At 42.3% G+C, this 21,318-nt stretch overlaps 1 protein-coding gene across 2 annotated transcripts in view; it reads right to left on the minus strand.

Annotated features, from left to right (window-relative positions):
- LOC141252897 (glycophorin-C-like) overlaps positions 1-19,412 on the minus strand; it is a 385,397-nt gene extending 365,985 nt beyond the window's left edge. The window contains exon 1 of one of the 2 annotated variants that reach the window (XM_073670659.1): positions 19,257-19,412. The gene's annotated coding sequence lies outside the window, so the exon portion shown is untranslated. The remainder of the gene's footprint in view (positions 1-19,256) is intronic. The other variant, XM_073670661.1, reaches the window with a different exon arrangement.
- Positions 19,413-21,318: the final 1,906 nt, after the last annotated feature.

Here is a 21,318-nt window from a genome sequence, read left to right on the forward strand (position 1 = left end):
GGGCCTCCTGAAAACAATGTTCCCATTATTAGGAAGTAGGTCTAGCATTGTGTTTGCCTATACAGTGAATGCAAGGGTTGCCAAAAATTTGGAGGCACTACAATGCCCCTTGGAAGAGACGTGGAGGTCAGAGGGCCACCTCAAAACAATGTTCCCATAATTAGGAAGTGGGTCTCACATAGTGTTGACCTATGCAGTGAATGCAAGGATTGCGAAAAATTTGGAGGCACTTCAATGTCCCTTGGAAAAGATGTGGAGGTCAGAGGGCCTCCTCAAAACAATGTTCCCATTATTATTAAGTAGGTCTCCTATTTTGCTGGCCTATGCAGTGAATGTAAGGGTTGCCAAAAATTTGGAGGCACTCCAATGCCCCTTGGAAGAGATGTGGAGGAGGGCCTCATAAAAAATGTTCCCATTAGAAAGGAGCGGGCCTCCTATACTTGTAATGCCCATGCACTAAGTGTATGGGCTGACAAACATTTACCCCTGGGGGGTATACATGAACATATTGGATAAAAAAATTTTTTTACGGGCATCATAAACACCCTTTACAAAAATGAGGTTGGTGTTGCATCACGGACCACGGTCACCCTGGTGATATGGTGATGGATGATGAGGAGAAGGAGGAGGACAAGAGCAAATAGCCAAAATCAGGAAGCGTATACCCATGTGTGGGTGTGAAAAGGTGCATGGGAATACACCGCTCAAGAAAAGACACTGGATTTGAGTTTATATTACGCTGCTATTATTTGGCGGTGTTGAGAAGTCTGGCCCAATCCAGCCCTTGTTCATTTTTATGAGTCAGCCTGTCAGCATTCTCAGTTGACAGGCGGATGCGCTTATAAGTTATAATTCCACCAGCGGCACAAAAAACCCGCTCTGATAAAATGCTGGCGGCAGGGCAGACCAGGACCTCCAAGGCATAGAGAGCCTGTTCATTCCACATATCCAGCTTGGATACCCAATAATTATAAGGCATGGAGGATGTTGGTATGGACGGCAAGGTACTCCCTCAGCATCTTCCCAAACTTTGCACTCCTTGTGAGAGTACCCTGCGCCTCAGGGCCTGTGCGATGGGAGTGGCTGAGAAAACTGTCCCAGAACTTTGACAGTGTTCCCTTGCCTCTGCTGGATTGAAGTTGTGTCTCTCTCGCCTGTACTCCTTGGTTGTCCAACAAAGTGTGCCCTCTGCCACCAGCATTTTCAGATGGGAATTTTTTTAATAGTTCCGCAACAAGAGCCTTCTGGTACAGCCCCATTTTTGTAGACCTGTCCGCCTCAGGAATAAGAGATATAAAGTTCTCCTTGTAGCGTGGGTCTAGAAGTGTCACCAACCAGTAATGACTGTCACCCAAAATTTTGAGAACCCGAGGGTCATGGGAAAGGCAGCATAACATAAACTCAGTCATGCGTGCCCGACTACTAACAGGCAAGACTTTTGTGTCCTCACCAAGAGGATGACTGACCATGCTCTCCTCCTCCTCCTCGCTGTCCTCTGGCCATCCACGCTAAACAGATGATATGACAGCTGTGCAGGTGGTACCGTCTATAGTGCATGAAACTATCTCCTGTCCTTCCTCCTCCTCTTCCTCAGTTTCACCCAATCGACGTTGGGATGAGATGAGGCTGGGCTGTGTGGAATCACGCTGTATGGTTCCTTGCTCCATCTCATCGTGCTCCGCCTGCAATGCATTGCGAGCGGAGAGCGTTTCAGAACACAGAGAAGCGAGATGGTGACGCTAATTATGGCGTCATTACCGCTCACCATCTTGGTGGAGTCCTCAAAGTTTTGGAGGATGGTACATATGTCTGACATCTATGTCCACTCCTGAGGTCTTATGTGTGGAGTCTGAACTGAATACCGACGGCCTTGTTGATGCTGGTTCTCAATAACTGCCCTCTTCTGCTCACAAATCCTTCCCAACATCTTGAGTGTAGAGTTCCAAAGCGTGGGGACATCACACACCAGTCTGTGAGCCGGAAACTGCAAACGCTGCTGAAACACGGCAAGGGCAGCGAAAGCTGTAGCTGACTTTCTAAAATGGGCACACAGCATTAACAAGCAGATCCGGCAGCTCCGGGTAGGATTTGAGAAACCGCTGAACCACGAGGTTAAGCACATGGGCCAGGCATGGTACCTGTGTGAGCTCGCCTCGCCTCAGAGCCATGACCAGGTTCTGGCCATTGTCACACAAGACCATGCCTGGCTGTAGGTTCAGCGGTATGAGCCACAGATCTGCCTGCTCTTTCAGAGCTGTCTATAACTCTTCAGCATTGTGCGGTTTGTCACCTAATCATATTAGCTTCAGCACAGCCTATTGCCGCTTGGCCGAGGAAGTACTGCAGTGTTACCAGCTTGTGACTGATGTGGTCATTTCAGAGATGGAGGCTGAAGAGGTGGACGAGGCTGAGTAGGATGAGGTGCAGGAGCTGTAGATCGTGGGGGCAACACTGATTGACCTAGGGCCCGCAATCCTTGGCGTCGGGAGGACGTGTTCCATCCCAAGGTCCGACTTGGCGTCCACTATGTTAACCCAGTGTGCCGTCAGCGAGATGTACTGTCCCTGCACACAAACACTGGTCCACGTGTCCGTGGTTAGGTGGACTTTCCCGGTAACTGCGTTGTTGAGGGCACGGCTAATGTTTTGGGACACGTGCTTGTGTAATGCGGGGACGGCACACCGGGAGAAATAGTGGCAGCTGGGGACCGAGTACAGTTGGATGGCCGCCACCATCAGGTTGCGGAATGCTTCCGTTTCCACGAGTCTAAAAGGCAACATTTCGAGCGCAAGCAGTCTTTAAATGAAAATTTAGTAGTGTGGCCTGTGGAGTGTTGGCTGCATATTTGTGCTTGCGTTCCATGGACTGAGGTATGGAAAACTGAACGCTGCGCTGGGACAAGGACATGGACGTGCTTCCTGATGCTGCTACTTGAGAGTGTGCAATGACAGGTGCATGGCAGGAAGCATCTTCGCATGCACCATGGACAGGGGATAGGCTTGCAACACAACAGCGGAAGAAGCAATGGTGCCACCTGCAGACATTGTGCCTGGACCCTGGGGTTCAGCACACAAAGTCGGGTGCTTTGCTGCCATGTGCCTGGTCATGCTGGTGGTGGTCAGGCTGGTCGTTTTGCCACCCCTGCTGATGCTGGCCTGGCAGGTGGTGTAAATGGCCTTTTTGGAGTTATTGGCAGAGTCTTTAAAAAACAACCAGACTCGGGAAGACCTAACAGTTGTACTGGCAACTTCCTTCATGTTGGTGTTACGGGGAATGGTTGCCTTCCTTCTGTCTGTGGCCACCACACTGCTTCTTCCTGCCTGTTGGGGTGCTCTGCCTCCCTCCCCCTATGTGCTGCTGTCCTCGCTCTGCATGTCCTCCTGCCAGGTTGGGTCAGTTACTATATCATCCACCACCTCGTCTTCCACTTCCACACCCTGGTCCTCCTCCTGACTTTCTGGCAATTGTGGCTCATCATTGTCCACCTCTTGTGACACTTTCCCACCGTCGCCTTCGTGTGACCGTGGCTGCTCAAATATTTGGGCGTCGCTACATGCGATCTCCTCTTGCCCCGCTTCAAATGGACCAGGCGAGAGACCCGAATCTATAAATGGAAAAGTGAACAGCTCTTCAGAGTGTCCAAGTGTGGGATCAGTTGTCTCTGGGCACTCGGCATGGTGGGAGGAAGGAGGATCAGGGTGAGGAATATGCGGTCCAGACTCACGGCTACAGAGACTTAACCGTGTGGAAGACAGGGTGGTGGCTAAGTGACTGGAAGCGCTATCCAATCAACAACCTTTTGACACTGCTCTTGTTTCAATAGTGGTGTGCTGCGGTCCCCTAGGAATTGGGACAGGAAGGTCAGGCGAGAAGATGTGGGTGTTTGTTGTGGCACAATTTCGGCTTGCCCACGGCCTTGTCCTCGGCCTCTGCATGCACCATAACCATCACGTCCAGTGCCCCGTCCCTTGCCACATGCCTTGCCCATTTTAAATGGAGGACAGTATCTTCCATGCTCACTACAAATGACTGAGTTTGGAGCGAACTTATATGTGATCCATGTGACGGAGAAAACAGAGTTTTATATTGCTGGCCTATAGGTAACTAGTCTGAACAGCAAACTGGTGTGAATTGCTTCACTGACACACTGAAGGAAATTTTTAATGGAGGCCAGAAATGGCAGTATTTTCTGAAAACGTATAAGTGATCCGTGTGACGGAGAAAACACAGTTTTAAATAGTTGGATTTCTAGCGCTGTAATATGGAATGGACCTGGCTGCATTCTGCAGTGCCAACAAGCAAATGGCGCAGAAAAACGGTGTTCTCTGGATTGCTTTTTAAGCAAATAATTAAGATCCAAAAAAAAGTATTCCTGGCCCCTGAGACCTGCGCCTTTGTATAGAAATAAGAAATATCTAACAGCAGCAGAAGACAGAATTGGAATGGAACCTCTTGTGCTATATGCACTGCAGTCTGCTATATACTCTGCCTGCCTATACACCCTGCCTGCCTGATATCTCTGCAGATGGATTAGTCCTCAGAAGGACTGTTTAAGATGGATATGTGTAATGTACGTTTTCTCTCCCTACACTACCTAATACACAAGCAAATATCTCCCTGACGCAGCAGCTCCTATCCCTACTCTGCCTGATTCCGGAGTGACTGTGATGAGCACAGCAGTGCCAGGTCTGATATAGACCTGATGACACTGTGCGGCCAGCCAATCACTGTCATGCCCACAACCAACATGGCTACGGCATTACAGTGAGTGTCAGGCAATCCCTGCATGTTGATTGGCGCTCTAAAGAGCGCCAAACATGCAGGGAGGGGACCCGAGCATCCGCCCAAGCATCTCGGAAGTACTCGGCGAGCTCCGAGCATCTCAAGTACTGAGACGCTCGGGCGAGTACCGAGTACTTGCGAGTATGCTCGCTCATCACTAGTGCAGTGCTGTCCCTAATTGTATAATGTCCTCTCTTTTTATATATAACGTCGTCCCTTATTATATAAAGTCCTCATTTGTTATATATAGCATATAGCGCTGTACCTTATTACATAGTATTTTCTCTTGTTATATATAGCGCTGTTCCTTATTACACACCCTTCTCTTTTGTTACATATAATGCCATCCCTTATTACACAGTATTATTTATTGTTATGTATAGTACTGTACATAAGGGAAAAAAAATCTCCTTATGTCAACAAATGTGCATCAGAGCACCTGTGTGTTCATAATATAACCTACCAAATATTATGAGATGTCGCATGATACATCAGGTGTTTGGTGGGTCACTCACTTTAAACTGCCCAGGAATCTAGCTTAATCTGGCTATGATCGCAATATTGCATATCCAGCAAATATAGTTACTTTTATTAACATTGCCCTGCTTTTCATTTTGCCCCTTTAAATGTTCTAGAATTTGCAGCAGCTCATTATTATAATTGAATATATATAATTTCATGCTGTAGTTTATACATCATGTATTGTCATCCATGCAGGAAGCCTCAACATTAGGTGATGGCTCTATGGCACTATATTGTGTCACTGGTAAATATTCATCAAGGTTTTCTCTTGATGTGTCAGCCATTGGTAACAGTTTTGCCTGCAAAAGAGATATATTGGCAATTGTAGAGGATGCATATGTCTTGATTCATGAGAAGCGAGGACTCCTGCTAGGAGATGGTAATACGTTTGATGTATGAGTACAGAGAATGCAGAGGTGGTGATGAAGATATATGCTCCTGTTTGGGGTGTCAGAATCATGTGTGTTGCTGTTTATATGTCGTATACATTTTAATGATTGCTATATGTTCAGCAGAGGTAAGCAGTAAAAGTAGCCTTTTATCTCACCCCTTTTCAGATTTGATGCATGTTTTTCATTTTAGCAAAATGTTAGCAGTGGTAAAAGAGTTTCAGGATGCCATTTGGCTGTAAGATTGAAGCATATGTAACATTTGCTATAGACTTTTGTGGCTCCGCATATAAACATGAATGAACAATGGTACTGGAAAAAAATTTTTGAAAAGCTTTAACGTAAATGTTCACCTTCTTAAAACAGGCAATTTTTGGTCCACTATTCTGTGCAGAATAATTTCTTAATATATTTTTACAGCTATGAGCTCTGATGCAAAACTCCAAATGATCTGGAAATAAAAAAAAGGTAAAGGGGGTGTGCAGTGAAAACAAGTTATCTCCTATCTGCAGGATACATGGTAACATTTTGATTGGTGGGGGTGTGACTGCTGGGATCGCACCATTTGGTAGGATGGGGAACTTTTATTCCATGACAATGAAGAGGCGGTGAAAACGTGCGACTTGTGCTCCATTAATTTTATATGGGTCTGCCGAGCTTTTTCCGCAAGCCCCATAAAGAATGAATGGAGCACAAGTTGAACATTTGATCAGCCACGCCATCTTGTAATGGGGCAAAATAATTGAGAAAACATACCAAGAAGAAAAACAGCCTTAATAACACCAAGTCAGATTACAAATGCACTACCAATTTTCAGCAGACCCGCATGATAAAGGCTGGGGCAGCACAAGTGTAAAATACTGATGGAAACAGCCACTCACAAACCTACCAATTCGTGGAGGGGGTGGCTGCCTAGTAAAAAATGCACACAGCTGAGGCTTGCATAGGACACCAGTCACACAGATACATGTTATGCACAGTGTCTGGCCTACAGCCTATTACTGTTGCCTATACTATTAGATCAATCGGGCTGTCCAGCACTATATAAGTGCACCCCACAGGGACAGACGCCCCAGTTCACCCAACCAATACTAAAGGGCTTAGCTGCATCCTGCAAAAATGGAAAAAAGTGCAATAAAAAAATAATGTATACGATAAATAAATTACATGAAACATTGGTCGATATTTTGGCCAAAATACACAAGCTAGCATCCGCATCAAGGATCCTCACACTTGCTAGTCCTAAGACTGTAAGAAAGTTCTTGCTGAGAGCTGGAAGAGTCGAGAAGACAATGTAGACAACTCTCCTTTGAAATGAAGCAGAGAGTTAAGTTTATTCAGAGATATGTGGCAAAACAGAATGAAGGCAGGCAAAGTATGCTTGAGAAGTGCAGGTGTCTAGATGAGCAAAACAACGCTGGAATATCTGTCAACGGTCTAACTTTGGTCTGGCAATGATGTGGCGGTGTTATGGCAGTGTTGTGGCAATGGTGTGGTGGTGTTGTGGTGATAGACTGGCCTCGAACAACAATATCAGAGCCTTTTTATACATGGCTTAAACAAAGGAACTACATATTGGGGCAAAGGGCATAAACATGATAACATCATACTACAAAGAGACATGTATTTTAGAAAAACAAAGTAATAATGCAACATGACAATATTTATGAGCATTTTCACCAAACTCCATTGCAATTCATGAATCCCCATGTCCCTCTTAACTAATGATGGTTTCCCCATAATTCTACCCATAAACACCAAGTCAGATTACAAATGCACTAGCAAGATGCAGCTGACCCCCATGAAAAAGGCGGGGAGAGCACAGGTGCAAAATACTGATGGAAACCGACACTCACAGACCTACCAATTCATGGAGGGGTGGCTGCCCAGTAAAAAATGCACACAATTGAGACTAGCATAGGACACCAGTCACACACTTACGTGTGATGCACAGTGTCTGGCTTACAGAATATTAATGGTGCCCATACTATTAGATCAGGCGGGCTGTCCAGCACTATATGAGTGCACCCCACATGGACACATGCCCCAATTCACCCAACCAACACTAATGGGCTTGGCTGCATCCTGCAAAATGGACTAATGATTCTTCAGATTTTGTGGTATACTATGCCTGATGAAGAGGCCTAAATATTCTTGAAAGCTTGCAATTTGTTACCATCCTTTCAGTTAGCCATTAAAAGGTATCAACCACTGAGAACTCTCAAATCTTAATATTTTTCCATCTACTTGCTAACATAGTATAAATATATATATTTTTCCTTGATACACTTAAGTAAATTGTACTTTCTCTATGCTATTTCTTTAGACATATTTGTATTGCATATACATTTTACTTATTTATAGCACATGCACTTTATTTACTTATTTATTAGTCAGTACTACATATATTACTATATCCATTATTCCACATTAATTTTCCTTCTTCATTCTTTGGTGCACCTCCACTGCTCCCTATGAATGTCATTTTTATTTCCCTTTACGGCCCTGTTTTTACCCCCTTAGTGAACGAGCCAATTTTAACCTTAATGACCAGGCCAAATTTTTTAAATCTGACCAGTGTCACTTCATGTGGTATTATCTCTGGATCTCTTCAACGGATCCCAATGATTCTGAGATGATATATTGTGCTTCATAATAGTGTTAAAATTTGTTTAATATGACTTGCGTTTATTTGTGAAAATATCAGAAATTTGGCAAAACATTTTTAAATTTCGCAGTTTTCAAACATTCAACTTTTATATCCTGAAACCAGTTACTCATGCTGTATAAAACAATTAATAAATAATTCATAAATAACATTTTTCATATGTCTACACATCTGCATCATTTTTCAAACATCATTTTATTTTGTTAGGATGTTAGAAGGGTTAAAAGTTTAGAATAAATTTCAAATTTTTTCAAGAAATTTACAAAACCTGTTTCTTTAGGGACCTACTCAGATTTAAATGGATTTTGAAGGGCTTATGTATTGGAAACTTTCCAAAAGTGATATAACTTTAAAAACCGCAGCCCTCAAATACTTTAAAACTGCTGTCAGCAAATGTTTTAACCCTTTAAGTGCTACACAGGAATTCTTTTTTACTCTAAAATGCTGCCCCAATTTTTTCACTTTTACAAGGACTAGCACATGAAAATGGGCCCCACAATTTGTTAACTAGTTTCTTCTGAGTGCACGGTTACTCCACATGTGGTCAGAAACCTCTGTTTGGACAAAGGGCATGGCTCAGAAGGGAAAGAGCACCAAACAGCAGAAAACCCTCACAAGTGATCACATTTTGGAAACTACACCGCTCAAGGATTTTATTTAGGGGTACAGTGAGCCCCACATGTACTACACAGAATTTGTTAACATTAGGTCATCATATTGAAAAGTTTAATTTTTTTTCACAAAAACATTGCTTTAGCCCCAAATTATTAACTTTTGCAAGAGTTAGCACGAAAAAATGGATCACACAGTTTGTTACCCACTTTCTACTGATCATGGTGATACCCCACATAAAGTGAAAAAGTTCTGTTTAGACACGGCAGGGCTCGGAAGGGAAGAAGCGACATTTGAGTAGAAGTTGCACTGATAATTTAAAATCATCCAGCTACTAAAGGGGTTAAAGTGGTTACAGGAGACAGTGAGTGGTCAGCACTGTCCCCAGGGAATTCTGGGAAAGTTGTTGTTGTGTCCGGTATCTGCAGGAAGAAGCAGTGTCAGGCTGTGTGCCCACTATGCGTTTTTTAAGCGTTTCCGCAGCGGCAATTCCGCAGCACTGCCAATTATTTTGCGGAATCGCGGCGTTTTCGCCACTATTGACTTGTATTGGACCGCATGGAATCCGCATCACTGCATCTGCAGATGCGAATTCCATGCGTTTCAATGTGCAGATGGTACCCGGGTTTGGAGAAGATGAGACTCTCCTTCAGACCCAGGTACCATAGAACCAGTAAAAAAAAGAATTAAATAAAAAATAAAGATTATACTTACCTTCTGATGGCCCCCGGTGTCCTTGTCTCCGCTTGCCGGCAGCTTGCGGTAGACTAAAAGGACCTGCGGTGACGTCATTTAGTCATGTGACGGGTCACGCGACAGCTGACGTCGGCAGGTCCTTTAGTCTACCGCGAGCTGCCAGCAAGCCAAGACAAGGACACCGGGGGCCATCAGAAGGTAAGTATATATTTATTTTTTATTTTTTACCATTCTTTCGGTCACACTATATAAAGCCATGCCGGTTGCATGGATTTATATAGTGTGACCAAGTTGTCAAGCACTTTCCAAGTGATGCACTTTCCAAGTGATGCTAAAATCGCTTGGAAAGCGCTTGTCAACCCGCATGCGGAAATGCATGTGTAGAACGCTTCACATCCACATGTCCCTGGCAGGAAAAACGCATGTACAATCCGCATGTACAATCCGCATGTACAATCCGCATGTACAATCCGCATGCGTTTTTTTCTGCCAGGGACATGCAGAAACGCTCAGGAAAAAATCCGGAGCATTTCTGCATCATGGGGACATAGCTTCAGAGAGAGACTCCTGTGAGACTGAACTAAGATAAGCTGTAGAAACCAGCTCGCTGAGAGAAGTTACTGCTGGAATCATATGAAGCAGGCAGGACAACCAGGAGCAATCTTTGTTGCCTCAAGATAAGAGTGAGAGAGCAGACAGCACAGGACTCATCTCCCTCTCCTACCTTCACCTCACTGCATGATAAAAGTACAGTTCTGCTCTATGTAAAGACACTGTGTGTGAAGAGAGATTGTCTGTAAAGAGACTTTCATATACTTTTGCTAGAAGCATTGTATAAAGAGAAGTGTGACGGAAAAAAGCTTGAGTAAAACCTTATGATTAACCACAGCCTGGAACAGTGTTATAGATGCATGCCTGGAAATTGTTACCTTACATAACTGTGAAAGATTCTGGTTAATGGTCGCTCTGAGTGACATCCCTTCAAGATTCCAAAGAACTCATGTTTACATTGCCCTGCCTCCCTATACTGAGTGGCTTACATACAACTTTTGGAATGTAAATTTGGCTGGAATAAATTACCGACAACATGTCTCATTTGCAGAACCCTTGAGGTAACAAAACAGCAGTGACCCAATTTTGGTAACTAGATCCATCAAGAAATTCATCTAGGGGTATGTTGAGCTTGTTAAACCTGTAGGTACTTCATAAAACTTTTTAAAATATGGATGTGAAGACGAAAATTAAGCTTTTTCTGCTAAAATGTTGTTTTAACCACAAATTTGTAATTTTCACAATGGATAATAGGAAAAACGGACCCCATAATTTGTTGAGCAATTTCGTTCGAACATGATGACTCCCTATATGTGGTCAAAAGCTGCTATTTAAGTACACGGCAGGTTTCAGAAAGGAATGAGCACTATTTGATTTTTCAAGCGTAAATTTGTCAGGAATAGATTCTGAATGCCATGTCACATTTGCAGAGCTCCTGACATGCCAAGACAGCAGAAACCTCCCTCAAGTGAATCCATTTTGGAAACTAAACTCCTCAAGAAATTCACCCAGGGGTGTACTGAGCATTTTTAAACTACAGATGATTCACAAAACGTTATAACATTTAGATGTGAAATCAAAAAATTATATTTTTTTTCCACTAAAATACTATTTTAGCATTAAATTTATAATTTCCGCTAGGGTTAATAGGAGAAAATAGACCCCATAATGTGTTATGTAATTTTTACTGAATATGGCAGTATCCTACATGCAGTTGTACTCTACTGTTTGAGCACACGGCGGGGATCAGGTGAGAAGGAGCACTTCTTGGCTTTTAGAAAGTAGACTCAGTTTAAACAGATTGTGGCTCCATTAGCCAAGTCCCTGAGGTGCCAGAACAGCAGGAACCCGCAGGTGATCCCATATTGGAAAACTCACTGCTTAAGAAATTCATCTAGGCGTGTAGTGAGTATTGTGAACCCAAAGGTACCTCAAAGAATTTTACAACATTGAGATGTGGAAATATGACACTTTAGTGGTAAAAATGTGATTTTTGCATTTTGCATTTGCTGCAAATTTGTTAGTTAGACTAGGGTTTATGAGTAAAACTGGAATCCACATTTTTTTGCGCAATATCTCTCGAATGCATTGATGCCCCAAATGTTTTCAAAAACAACTGTTAGGCCACACGTCAGGGCTGAGTAGGCAGGAGTGCTATTTGACTTTTGGAGCACAGATTTTGCTAAAATATTTTGTGAGCGACATTTGTGGAGTCCCTAAGGTGATAGATCAGAACCCCCAAAGTGACCCTATTGTAGAAATTGCACCTCTCAATAAATTCATCTACAGCTGCAGTGACTATTTTGTAACATACACACCATGCTTTATTCTGGAGAACTGCAAATATACCATTTTAGTAACCATACATTGTGCCCCAGTACAGTGTAAAGCCCCTATATATTATTATGATTATTTTGGTTTAGTCACAGTGTGGCTCAGAAGGATGGGGCATTTGGATTTGGGAGTTCCAAATTCACTGGATTTTATTTTAGGGGGTGTTGGAGATGTGTTGCTTTTCAAGAGTGTTTGTTCTACCAGTAATGTGGAAACCCCGTATATTTACAGGTACAAATGATGGACCTGAGTGGGGGCTGGTTTTGGGCAGGAATATTTGGGGTTTTTATTGGTAACATATTAGAAGCGATCAAAAAATGTTATGCACCCCAAAATAAGATGGGATTACATTCTTGTGTTCTACGCTGAGCACTTACATTGGGGTTTCCGTGTAAATGCCACAAAATTGCAATTCAGATGAAACCCCCGATGGAACCACCCACCATCATGAGGCAGTTCCGGTTTGTATCTATCTTTTTAGGAGTTCACAGAACTGTGGTCTAATACACTTATGCGCTAAGAAAACGTCTAAAAATGGTGGAACACCGCCAGAACAGAGACCAGTCGGAATACAAAGTGACTCAATCTACCTCATAAGTGAGTGGGTTGTCCGTCGGGGGTTTTGTTTGAATCGTGATTTTTGAGGATTTCCACAGAATCCCCAACGTAAGCACCCAGTGGAGAGCACAGGATAAATGTGAGCCGAGCCTTGTTCTGATTTTTAGGAGGCACAATGAACAAATAATCAACAGTGAAAGAATAGTTTTTATTATTGCGAACCTCACCGTGCGGCATAAGTGATAAAGCGGATTTATTCTTCGGGTCGGTGTGATTACAGTGATACCAGATATATATCTTTTTTTTATGTTTTGCTACTATCACACACTAAAAATGCTTTTTAATTAAAAAAAATGCTATTTTGTTGCCATATTCTGAGAACTGTAACTTTTTCTTTCTTGGCAAATAAAGCTGTTTGAAGGCTTATTTTTTGCACGGCGAGTTTGAGAATCTTTTGGTACCATTTTGGTATACATAAAGTTTTTTGATCGCTTTTTATTTAGATTTTTGACCCAGAATGAACAAAAACCAGCAATTCGGGAATTGTTTTTATTTTTTACGCCGTTCACCGTTTGATAAAAGTGATAAAACTGATTTGTTAGTTGGGTTAGTATGATTACAGGGATACCAGATTTATATTTTTTTATGCTTTGCTGCCTTTACAAACTAAAAACAATATTTTACAAAATTGAATTTGTTTGTGCATTGCCATATTCTGAGGGCTGTAACTTTTTGATTTTATTTCCGAATGAGCCATATTGGGTCTTGTTTTTTGTGTGACGATTTGGCGTTTCTATTTATACAATTTTTTTTTTTTTACATATGACTTTTTTATTATTTGATTATTTTTTATTCAATTTTTTGTGTGTCAGTATGATGAAAAGGTGAATTTTTTTTTTACGATATTCACCCTACGAAATAAGTAATATGACAATTGTATAAACTGAGTTGTTCGGGATGCGGCAATATCAAATGTGTACTTTTTTATCTTTGTTTTAGAACAAAGGCTGCGTTTTCAGTGGCAAAATGAGTTTTCAAAACTTTTGTGCGCTTTTATTTGTTCTGTTTTTTTTTTACTTTTTTGCACATTTTATTTAACTTTTTTTCACTTTTTCACTTAGTCCCACTATGGGATATGTATATTTTTTTCTCTGATCATTGGTCTCATGCATTGTAGTACTCATGTACTGCAGTGTCTGAGACCTGTCAGCAAGCCACTGAAAGAGCCTGTGAGATGCTGCTTATAGCTGGGTTTCACATGCTATCAGACCCTGGGGTCATCAGATGACCTCAGGGTACCATGGCAATGATTTTCACCCGTGATTTCGATAGGAGGTCTTTTAACCACCATTTAACCACTTACATACCGCTGTCGTGATTGACAGTGGTATTTAAGGGGTTAATCGGCCCCAATTTGCTACAAAACCATCCGTGGCTGATACTGCAGAGTGTCAACTGTTATGTGCAGTGGCGGCACTATTCAATTATTCCCAATCACCGTTTTAAAACAGTGACGTGGGAATAACGCCCCTTAACGACCACCGTTTTAATGTACATCATTGGTCGTTAATGAGTTATTACTGATGTTTTGTCTAATAAATATTTATTAATTTTTACTTTAGTGTATATTAACTATTTACTGCATATATCTTTGTCATCTTGTAACTGCGATAAAACTTCTTCCTTTTGCCAATCGGTGCAGGGCCCAGCGTTTGGACACCCACCGATCAATAAGTTACCATATTTCTTGTATATAGATGATAACGTGTTTTCACCGGACAACCCCTTTAACGTTTCTTTCTGGCTGCAGTAACAGAGGGACCTACAATGTTACCACACACTGTCGCCGCATCCATACATTTAGGCTCCCTCTAGGGGTGGCAGTAGGCAGTATGCTTTCTATTATATAAATGTACATAGTATACTTATGTTATTTAATTTTTAGATGCAAAATGGGCTATTGAAAACACTCCATAGAAATGCAAGAATGTGCATAACATGTATGACGTCTCACAATTGCTGCTGTGGGAGTAAATTCTGCTACAGTTTGGTTATAGTTCCATAACAATAGCTCAACCTTATAGGAATAAATAGGGCTTGGAATTCCTCTGAAATTCAGTAATTAAAGAGACTCGCCTCTCCCAAACCTACAGGTGCATCTCCCTAAATTAGAATATCATCAAAAAGTTAATTTATTTCAGTTCTTCAATACAAAAAGTGAAACTCATATTATATAGAGTCATTACAAACAGAGTGATCTATTTCAAGTGTTTATTTCTGTTAATGTTGATGATTATGGCTTACAGCCAATGAAAACACGAAAGTCATTATCTCAGTAAATGTAGAATAATTAACAAAAAACACCTGCAAAGGCTTCCTAAGTGTTTAGAAAGGTCCCTTAGTCTGTTTCAGTAGGCTCCACAATCATGGGGAAGACTACTGACTTAACAGATGTCCAGAAGGCAGTCATTGACACACTTCACAAGGTCCCAGAGTTCCAATTTTCATTTGGAAATCAAGGTCCCTGAGTCTGGAGGAAGAGTGGAGAGGCCACAATCCAAGCTGCTTGAGGTCTACTGTGAAGTTTTCACAATCAGTGATGGTTTGGGGAGCCATGTCATCTGCTGGTGTAGATCCACTGTGTTTTATCAAGACCAAAGTCAGCGCAGCCGTCTACCTGGAAATTTTAGAGCACTTCATGCTTCCCTCTGCCGACAAGCTTTTTAGAGATGGAAATTTCATTCTCCAGCAGGACTTGGCACCTGTCCACACTGCCAAAAGTACAAATACCTGGTTTAAAAACAATAGTATCACTGTGCTTGATGGGCCAGCAAGCTCGCCTGACCTTAACCTCATAGAGCATCTATGGACTATTGTCAAGAGGAAGATGAGAGACACCAGACCCAACAATGTAGACGAGCTGAAGACTGCTATCAAAGCAACCTGGGCTTCCATAAAACCTCCGCAGTGCCACAGGCTGATCTCCTCCATACCACGTCGCATTGATGCAGTAATTGATGCAAAAGCAGCCCCGACCAAGTATTGAGTGCATTTACTGAACATACATTTCAGTAGGCCAACATTTCGGATTTAAATACAGTGCTGGCCAAAAGTATTGGCACCCCTGCAATTCTGTCAGATAGTACTCAGTTTCTTCCTGAAAATGATTGCAATCACAACTTCTTTGGTATTATTCTCTTCATTTAATTTGCTTGCAAGGAAAATACACAAAAGAGAATGAAGCAAAAATCAAATCATTGATCATTTCACACAAAACTCCAAAAAAGGGCCGGACAAAAGTATTGGCACCCTCAGCCTAATATTTGGTTGCACAACCTTTAGCCACAATAACTGCGAACAACCGCTTCCGGTAACCATCAATAAGTTTCTTACAATGCTCTGCTGGAAATGTAGACCATTCTTCTTTGGCAAACTGCTCCAGGTCCCTGATATTTGAAGGGTACCTTCTCCAAACTGACATTTTGAGATCTCTCCACAGGTGTTCTATGGGATTCAGGTATGGACTCATTGCTGGCCACCTTAGAAGTCTCCAGTGCTTTCTCTCAAACCATTTTATAGTGCTTTTGGAAGTGTGTTTTGGGTCATTGTCCTGCTGGAACACCCATGACCTCTGAGGGAGACCCAGCTTTCTCACACTGGGCCCTACATTATGCTGCAAAATTTGTTGGTAGACTTTAGACTTCATAATGCCATGCACACGGTCAAGCAGTCCAGTGCCAGAGGCAGCAAAGCAACCCCAAAACATCAGGGAACCTCCGCCATGTTTGACTGTAGGGACCGTGTTCTTTTCTTTGAATGCCTCTTTTTTTTCCTGTACACTCTATGTTGATGCTTTTTCCCAGAAAGCTCTACTTTTGTCTCATCTGACCAGAGAACATTCTTCCAAAACGTTTTAGGCTTTCTCAGGTAAGTTTTGGCAAACTCCAGCCTGGCTTTTTTATGTCTCGGGGTAAGAAGTGGGGTCTTCCTGGGTATCCTACCATACAGTCCCTTTTCATTCAGACGCCGACGGATAGTACGGGTTGACACTGTTGTACTCTCGGACTGCAGGGCAGTTTGAACTTGCTTGGATGTTAGTCGAGGTTCTTTATCCACCATCCGCACAATCTTGCGTTTAAATCTCTCGTCAATTTTTCTTTTCCGTCCACCTCTAGGGAGGTTAGCCACAGTGCCATAGGCTTTAAACTTCTTGATGACACTGTGTACGGAAGACACAGGAACATTCAGGTCTTTGGAGATGGACTTGTAGCCTTGAGATTGCTCATGCTTCCTCACAATTTGGTTTCTCAAGTCCTCAGACAGTTCTTTGGTCTTCTTTCTTTTCTCCATGCTCAATGTGGTACACAAAAGGACACAGGACAGAGGTTGAGTCAACTTTAATCCATGTTAACTGGCTGAAAGTGTGATTTAGTTATTGCCAACACCTGTTAGGTGCCACAGGTAAGTTACAGGTGCTGTTAATTACACGAATTAGAGAAGCATCACATGATTTTTCAAAGGGTGCCGATACTTTTGTCCACCCCCTTTTTTAGGTTTGGTGTGGAATCATATCCAATTTGGCTTTAGGACAATTCTTTTTGTGTTTTTTTCATTGAAGACAAATTAAATGAAGAGAATAATACCAAAGAATTTGTGATTGCAATCATTTTCAGGAAGAAACTGAGTATTATCTGACAGAATTGCAGGGGTGCCAATTCTTTTGGCCAGCACTGTATATATATATATTTTTTAAACTGATAGGACTTGATTTGGAAAGGCACACACCTCTCTATATAAGACCTCACAGCTCACAGTGCATGTCAGACCAAATGAGAATCATGAGCTCAAAGGAACTGCCCAAGGAGCTCAGAGACGGAATTGTGGCAAGGCACAGATCTTGCAAAGGTTACAAAAGAATTTCTGCAGTACTCAAGGTTCCTAAGAGCACAGTGGCCTCCATAATCTTTAAATGGAAGATGTTTGGGACCACCAGAAGTCTTCCTAGACCTGGCCGTCCAGCCAAACTGAGCAATTATGAGAGAAGAGCATTGGTGAGAGAGGTAAAGAAGAACACCAAGATCACTGTGGCTGAGCTCCAGAGATGCAGTAGGGAGATGGGAAAAAGTTCCAAAAAGTCAACTGTCATAACAGCCCCCCACCAGTCGGGCCTTTATGGCAGAGTGGCCCAACGGAAGCCTCTTCTCTGTGCAAGATATATGAAAGCCTGTATAGAGTTTGCTCAAAAACACATGAATGACTTCCAGACTATGAGAAATAAGATTCTCTGATCTGATGAGGCGAAGATAGAACTTTTTGGTGATAATTCTAAGCGGTATGTGTGGAGAAAACCAGGCACTGCTCATCACCTGCCCAATACAATCCCAACATTGAAACATGGTGGTGGCAGCAGCATCATGCTATGGGGGTGTTTTTCAGCTGCAGGGACAGGATGACTAGTTGCAATTGAAGGAAACATGAATGCGGCCAAGTACTGAGATATCCTGGTTGAAAACCTCTTCCAGAGTGCTCTGGACCTCAAACTTGGCCGAAGGTTCACCTTCCAACAAGACAATGATCCTAAGCACACTGCTAAAATAACAAAGGAGTGGCTTCAGAACAACTCTGTGACCATTCTTGACTGGCCCTGCCAGAGCCCTGACCTAAACCTAATTGAGCATCTCTGGAGAGACCTGAAAATGGCTGTCCACCAATGTTCACCATCCAACCTGACGGAACTGGAGAGGATCTGCAAGGAAGAATGGCAGAGGATCCCCAAATCCAGGTGTGAAAAACTTGTTGCATCATTCTCAAGAAGACTCATGGCTGTACTAGCTCAAAAGGGTGCTTCTACTCAATACTGAGCAAAGGGTCTGAATACTTATGACCATGTGATATTTCAGTTTTTCTTTTTTAATAAATTTGCAAAAATTTCTACATTTCTGTTTTTTTTTCAGTCAAGATGGGGTGCCGAGTGTACTTTAATGAGAAAAAAAATGAACTTTTTAGAATTTACCAAATGGCTGCAATGAAACAAAAAGTGAAAAATGTTAAGGGGTCTGAATACTTTCCGTACCCACTGTATATTGGCACATTAGTCCATTCCACAGATATGGAAACTCACAGCTCCATGTTTTATGGTAGTGTCTCTGCCTAGTACTGCAGCTAACTTGAACTTAGTCCCATTCCAGTGACTCAGTCTCAGCTGTAATACTGGGCACAACTACTCTCAACATTTTGGAAAAATTGCTTAGTTAACAATGATAGGACCTGGTATTTTCAGGAACACAGCACCCCTTTAATCAGTTGCTGGACAGGTGTACCAAGAGTTAGGTTCAAGGGAAAAGATCACTCTCAGTCCTTCCTTTATTAAGGTCCAACATGAATATCACTAACACTGGCTTAAGGTTGACTTTCTATTCAGCCACACTATCAGATAGCAAAGTGTACACCTCTCTAATGGTTATTGTGACCTTTCTTCCTTTCTTTCTGGGTCTCTTAGGCTTAATAAACAGAGTGTGTGAGTCTCCAATTAATTCAATACAAAAAGACCAGACTTCGAACAAATGGTATAAAACCCATTCAGGGCCGGCAAGTAAAATAAGACTCATTTGACATCCCAGTCACACAATGCATTGCTTACTTACATTTGCATGCTGACAGTTTCTGTAATTATCACCGTCGAGTCCTATTACAGCGTCCGCTGCCTCTGAAGGTAACTGAGAGACAACAACTGCAGAAGAGCAAATGACAGCGCGGCTTTCTCTCAGCTCTGGTAGGGATTCTATCACTGTCACTAGATGTACATGGGTTATAGAGGAGGCTCGTTACAACACAGGAACAGTCTGTCCATCCAGACCCGGGATACACATTACCACATCAGAGTTTCCGCCTCTGCCGCCAGATAAGATCTTTAGTTTTAACCCTGCAATATATTACTTCTGAATAATGTTGATGCCTATGTTGCATTTGAAAACTTTTCATTCTGACTGTAAAGATGTGAAAGTGTGAAAAAACAATTATTCAACTTTTAAGAAAGGTTTTTTTTCCTGTAAGGAAAACTTACAGGGCTGTCAGGGTTGTATGCTGTAGGTGAAATACTCTTTAAAAGGCCACATTCACATGTTGAGTATTTGGTCAGTACTTTCCATCAGTATTTGTAACCAGGAGTGGAACAATCAGAGGAAAAGTATAATAGAAACACGTCACCACTTCTGTATTTATCACCCTACTCCTGGATTTGGCTTACAAATACTAAGATAAAAACTGAGCAAATACTGAACGTGTGAATGTGACCGAACTATGAAAATGGCCTTCCACCTTCATAATAGAGATTCCTGATAGTCTACCTGTAAACTCTTCCCCTCCATCACTGTCACAACAGCGTCCTCTGTTAACTAACCCCACATTAGCCAGTGCCCTCCTTTATCCCAAATAGTGACATGACCTATACAATACGTTAAGATTTTATTAAACACTTAAATTGCAATGTGTAAATACAATAATAGGTTTTCTTCTATAATTAGGCTAGTCATACTACCCAACCAAGCATAGGTACTTAATGAATTCCTGGCATGGCCAAACAATTCAGTGAACCTTCCTTCCTGCTTATTTTGCACTTATCATGGCCTCCTGTTACTTGACTGACAGCTCTGGCTTTACAGCAGCAAAAGACAGGTAGAGATAGATGGCAAACAATGAGGTGGCATGTGCACTTCATTGTTTGGCAATGCCAAGAGTTCATTGTGCTTCTGTGCTTGGTTTGAACAGTCATTCTGTGCTGACAGACTACAAAGGGCTGGATGATCATTAACAAATGACATTTAGAATTATACAGTTGGGAAAAGTTTAATTTAATGAACCAGTATCTTTTTTCAACCTACGTAACTACAGCATGTACTATTTCGGCTTTCTGGCAGTTTACTGACACATCTTTATAGCACACCATACCAAACAAGAAGCCAAGATGAGTGGGTGACAGCGCGCAAAGGAAGGAGTGCCAACCCCCTTATAGTACAAGCAGTGACTTGACACATGTGTCACCCACTCAAGGGGGGCAGTTGCAGGGGCCCATATATAAGTGCTGGATGGTGCCATTAGGGGGCTCTTGTGGCATAGGAGTGCTAGAGTATCGCATTTTAACAAGCATGGGAGATGGTCTACTGTGGAAACGCACCAGTGTGCAGGTGAGATCAGAAACCTTACTACCTATTGAAGAGAGAGAAAGGGTCGGCAGTAGATGGGCAGCAGAATGAGAGTCACTTCAGCAAACAGGCCACTGTGAAGTTGAGACAGTGGAAGGATAGGGAAGATGCCTCACTGCCAGGTAGTCCTGGGTCCAGATGAGCCCCCTCTGCATAATAACAACCACATCCATAGTTTTGATTACAGAATAAGATATCAGATATGGTGAGATTCCTGCAGTGACCCCTCGCTAGAAGACGGAGTGGGGAGCCACTCTCACTAGGTGGTCTTGGAGGAGTTGTTACTTGCCTTCCAACACAAAAGTGCGAAGAAGATTAAGATCCACCATAAAGACTGGAGACAGAAGATGCTTGTATCTAACATTTTTACGGCTTAATTATAATACCCCAGTATTTTCTGTCTCCTAGGATGCTTGGTTACATTTATATTTATACGACAATATTAAAGTCCATAGGTTTTGTTCATTATGAGGGTGATGATATTGTTATATTGCATTGTTTGTCT

Source organism: Phyllobates terribilis, unplaced genomic scaffold (assembly GCF_046119375.1).
Source record: "Phyllobates terribilis strain yellow unplaced genomic scaffold, ASM4611937v1 Scaffold_2__4_contigs__length_985480577, whole genome shotgun sequence".
Classification (NCBI taxonomy): Eukaryota; Metazoa; Chordata; class Amphibia; order Anura; family Dendrobatidae; genus Phyllobates; species Phyllobates terribilis.